The sequence below is a fragment of the Cetorhinus maximus genome, chromosome 9 (genome assembly GCF_964194155.1).
Source record: "Cetorhinus maximus chromosome 9, sCetMax3.hap1.1, whole genome shotgun sequence".
Taxonomy (NCBI): domain Eukaryota; kingdom Metazoa; phylum Chordata; class Chondrichthyes; order Lamniformes; family Cetorhinidae; genus Cetorhinus; species Cetorhinus maximus.
In genome coordinates, this window is record NC_135887.1 from 62,995,027 (window position 1) to 63,000,421 (window position 5,395).

Below are 5,395 nucleotides of genomic sequence, written 5' to 3' on the forward strand. Positions count from 1 at the left end.
TGTGTTGGAGAAGAGGAGGTCGAGAAGGATCAGGCCCTGTGTTGAAGAAGAGAAGGGCGAGGAGGGTCAGGGCTTGTATTGAAGAGAAGGTTGAGGAGGATCAGGGCCTGTGTTGAAGAGAAGGTCTAGGTAGTTCAGGGCCTGTGTTGAAGGGAAGGAGGTTGAGGAGGATCAAGGGCTGTGTTGAAGAGGAGGTCGAGGATCAGGGGCTGTGTTGAATTCAGACAAATGGTCAATCTCTGCTTTAGTATTTATATTTTTTCCACCACCTGACCCTCTGGGCAGGTTTTGAACATTCTTCTGGACTTTGGAGAAAGAAAGCTGAAAGGGCAATTGCATTTGCTCGGATCTGCACTTGAGGGTTGTTGAAGAAGGATATACAGTCTGTAACATATGAGTGGATCCTATCAGGGAAATCTTTAATCAATTGTTTTGAAATGTCCCTCAGGCATTCTGTGTAGTTCAGGGTAATCTCCCCTAAATGCTTCTCAACCTCTGAGGATGTCTCAGCTGAGCCAATAAGGGGAATGACCAAACCAAGTGTTGAGTTACAAGATCTAGACACTTCTTTGCTGTTTCCACCCAGGTGCAGCAATAAACAAACCAGGTGTGAATGGATTTGTCGGTAAAAATAGGTCCTGGGATCTCTACATCCACACTTGGCTAAGCTCCCCAACACACTAAATGCTTCAGCCCGCACCTTCTCACACTTAGCTTCAAAGAATGGTTGGATCCCACTGATGATTTTCAGGACAAAGGGTCTGATAGTATTTGGTCTCAGCTGATCCAAATGCTTTGAGAGGCATAACAACACCTCAAACATTAGCAGCTCGTTGTCATTCTCCCCGGTTTCCATCAGACTAGTCATTGCACAAAGCACTGGCCGCGAATATTTTTCTATTCTGTGAGGAGCTCCAGTTGTAACATTGCTCAGGCCCCGAACACACAGAAACTGGACAACTGAAGAAGAATTAAACAGACATCGAAGCAGTCTGTTCATCAGAGTATCAGTCAGCTGAAGCTGTAAGGTCAGTGGAGACTTTAAAAGTTCTCCAAAGAAGGCAGCCACAGTGACTTTCTGACATTCTTCTACTGTAAGGATGAGAGCTGAGAGTTGCACTACAATCCCTGTCAGACTAGAGCTGGCATATCGGACCATTGCTTTAGCCAGCAGAATAACCCCTCTGTGCGACTTGCGTAGGTCCATCATCTGATTCCAACCTCCACTTTCCACCATGAAATGTACCACTTGTTTATTGTTTGACATATTCAGCAGTTCCATTAACATCTCTACACAGTTCACACACACATCTCTGCTGCTCAATGATTGAGGTTCAGCCGAGAAATCTCTCTGTTTCGATTCATGATGAGGAACAAAAACCTTGGGCAGACGAACATTGATGGAGGAGCTGTGATGGATGAGCAGGGTGCTGAATAATTGGGGGAATAATTTGATGACAGTCTCTCTTGACTCAGGTGTGGTTATCATCTCATACAGAGCACACACAGCAGCCAGGGATTCAAGGGTTGAATATTGATTCAGGTTCTCAGTGATGGGATAGGTTTTCCTTTCCCCAGCTGGTAACTGTTTGTTCAGTACATTCAGCAGCTCCCTCACTGTGTTCATGGAACATTCTGTCTCTTCTGCTAGTGTTCTCCATATATCACTGACATACTCATCCAAAGGAACAGGGAAAGTGAGCAGACAAGACACAACTGTTGGTGTGTTGTGTGAGGTTAGAATAGCAATACTACGTAGAACAGAAAATCTCACAGCATCTGATGGAACTGACTGTAACTGAACTCTCAGCAGGTCAAGTATCTCAGAGACCTGGTCCCGAAGTTCACTGCCACGTCTTTTAATGATGGTTTTCAGAAGGACAGCAGCTGCACTGGAACAGTTGGGATGTTGGTCGGTCAGTCCTTTAAAGACTGCAAAGAGCAGATTGCCCAGCTGGTCATGGGGCAAACAGTTAGAAATAACTTCAGTGATTTGACTGCATGTTTGAAAGAGGACTGAACTGTCAGTGCTGACAAAGTCTTCTCTGACTGCTTTCAGAACATCTAGCTGCTCTTTATGCTGATTCAGGTTGGTGCCTTCATATGAGAACTGAATGGACATGATAATGTACAAACTGTCCATGGCCAACTGCCCAATGGATGGTGATGGATCTACACAGTGTGGCATCAATCGTCCAATCAGAGTCCCCATGTTATTTAATGGCACTGCATTTTTAACATCAAGTGTCTCCAAGTAACATTTCAGCAGCTTTAAGGTAGTGTCCATGGCTCGCTCTCGTTCATAGTCCTTTGTTGACATGATCCACTCTTCTACCTGCTTGAATATGGCCTGAAGGCCTTCAGGGGACAGGTCCTGAAGTAATATTTGCTTCAGAAGCTCCTGCAGGGCAGTCATGGTTTTTTTATAAAGTGTAGATGCCTCTTTGGTGTTATTATCTGTGTCTTTGGCCTTGTCCAGTTCTGAAGGGACCAAGCTGAAAGTACTAGCTAGACAGGTTTGAATTAATTGCGAGATGTTATCCTGGTTTGAGTCAGTGTGTAGTTGTACGAGATACGTGCAGGCTGACATGGCTAACTGTCGTACAGGGCTCAGCAGGAGCTCTGGTGGCTCAGCCTCAAGAAGGTCCTGCATGTATATCAAAAGCTGCCTTTTCCCACTGAAGTTGAAGGGAACTCTCTGGTGGATTGACTGTAGGGATCTGGCTATCAGAGTCACAGTCTTTATTAGGCTGAGCTTTAGTGTGAGATCTTTGGATTCAGCCTTTATCCCCTGCACCCTTATAATAAATTGGTTAACCACAGCTGGCAAAATATGGCTCTCGATTCTGGATAGAACGAGTTCCTCAGGTGAATAGAGGGCCATGTTCCCATAGCACAGAACCAGTGTACTCTTAACTTTATCCAGATCCACATCAGGCTTATCCCTCAGAATATTGAAGAAATTATTTGTGTTCTTTGAGCTGTTGGAATTAGCAAACTCCCCTAGGATACTGAGGGTATCATCAAAGTGGGTCATAGCACAGAAACCAATGGCAGCGGCTGCTCCCTCTCTCTCCGCACTCTCACTGTGTTGTACACTCAGTAACATTTGGTGAAGCTCTTGCTTTATGTTCTTACTGGGGACATGATGGAGCACTGTCCCAAGAGATTTGTAAAGAAAGCCTTTCTCTTGTGAGCAGTGATGATTGGTGTGGATCTGTTTACACATTTCATCACTCAGTTTACCTGTCCATTCCTCGTCGTCAATGTGATTCAGAGTTCTGGACAAGAACAACAACAGTTTCTTCTCCCATTCTTGTTGGGACAGAGACTCCTCTGAATTCCCCAATAAATGATCAGTTAATGATGGAAGTTCCTCTCCCCACCCTGTCACTGCTGCTGGGTGGATATTGAAGCTCAGGACTTGCAATAGCCTCAGTGCAGCCGCTCCTTGGCCTCCTCCCTGATACGGGCAACAGGACACAATGAGGAGTCGGGCCAACAGTGCCTGGGCTTTAGGGAGATTGGTTTCTTCATTGTAAGGAAGTGAAAAGCTTTCATTGCCAGCTTGCAATTTCCTTTTCCCTAGCTGTGTTAAACAATTGCAGATTGTTGTTAAAGCTTTAGTGTACTGGCTCATTGTGACACACTCTAATAAGAATGGCCAGAGAATATCCTCCATCTTCATTGTATTTGTGATCATAAACAACACTGTTTCACATACTGTAACTACATCTTCATCAGTAACCTGATCAGGATGTTGATCAGATGATACCAGGCTCCCTGAATGAATGGGTGCAGCGCACTGTCGGATGAGAAATTCCACCATTACCTTTCCTCCTTCTGGCTCAAGGTAACCTTGCTGGGCCATGGCACATATTACCTGGGCAATTACCTTCTTTTCCTGATTGCTGCCCTTGTCTAGAAGAACTGGTTTTACTGCAGCCACAATCTGAGCCTTCTTCCTCTCTAAGTGTAAGGAGACTGAGCTGATGAGGTGTCTCAAGACACTGAGAGTTCCTACTCTTGCTTGTTGGTCAGCATTCTCTAACTTAGTTAAGAGGAAGTCGACCAATGAATCTGCATAAACTGGAGTCAGAACTGTGAAACAGTGAAGGATCTCAGTGTGGTTCTTCATGGCAAGTTGGTTACTAAAGTCCACTGAAAGACAAATCTGCTGGTGGAGATTGTTAAGCACATTGTCCACTTGTGCTTTCAGGTTGAAACATTTCATCTCTGTGGCAATTTCTAGTACCCGGCGCAGACACTCTGTGATTGAATAATACCCCCCGTGTTTCTTGGAGAGAGACAGGAGGCCTCGGATTAACTTGGGCAGCTCTTCCTCTAGTCTGTCCTTGGGTAGCAGGGAGCTGACATAGCCTAGAGCTTCCACTGTTGGGATGTTCAACTTGGAATGTTCTTTTTCTAGCCACAATTTGAACAACAGACTATAGACAATGTTAATCTCAGTAGAGAAAGTCTTTCTAGTCACTGTAGGGTCTGGGACTTTCTCCTTATTCCCCAGATAGTTCAGGATGCTTTTGCTAAAGCTACCCATTGCTGAGGCAAAAACAGACTTCAACTCATCCTCTTTAACTCCAATAAGAACTGGGATCATGGTTTCCATGATAGATTTGAGAAAAGGGACCATGCCATACACGTTTTGTGTCGACATTTTGCTCAAGGTCTTCACCATGTACACATGGGGAAGGTGCCCTTGTTTAAAATTCTCCATCGTCAACTGGACAACTTCATTAATAAATCTGAAGCTCATGGCCACTAGGAGATTGCATGCAGCTTCCTGGCTGTCAGTTTGTGTTCCTGTTAATGTCGTCATCCACAGTGTAGCCAAAGAAATAACTTTCTGTGCTAGTGCCGTGCTGATTTGATCAATGGTGTCCTTGATAATCTTCGTCATGCTTTCCAATATTACAACCCCCTGTGGAACTGTCACCATGGTGCGTTGGGACAGATAGTCATGGCAGCCCTTTAACACTGCTTCTGGGTGATGACACCCCAATGTGTGGAGGGTGTCTGATATTTTCTGATGACAACTTTCATCTTCCTCTGCAGCCATCTTCACCAGAGCAACTGAGAATAATTCCACACTGCTGTACATTTTAGGAATCTTTCCACAACCTGAGACTGGAAAGCTAAAATTGCTAAGTTCAGTATTTACAAAAAGTGCCCTCTCACTAAAGGATGTGTCCTTTCAGAATGAAAGCCCTGAGCTCTCTGATATGTTCTTAGCAGATCGGTTCTGATCTTTGCTCTGAGTTCTAATAACTGCTCTCCAATCTGAAGGATCTAATTGATCAATTAGTTTCTGTGAAAGATTAAAGACTACCTTTCTTCACCCACTCTCAATGAAATGTCTGATTGGATGACTGCCTGT

General features: G+C 44.6%; 1 pseudogene; it reads right to left on the reverse strand.

Moving 5' to 3' along the window:
- Nucleotides 1–244: 244 nt before the first annotated feature.
- Nucleotides 245–4,918, reverse strand: LOC144685055 (maestro heat-like repeat-containing protein family member 1 pseudogene; annotated as a pseudogene).
- Nucleotides 4,919–5,395: the final 477 nt, after the last annotated feature.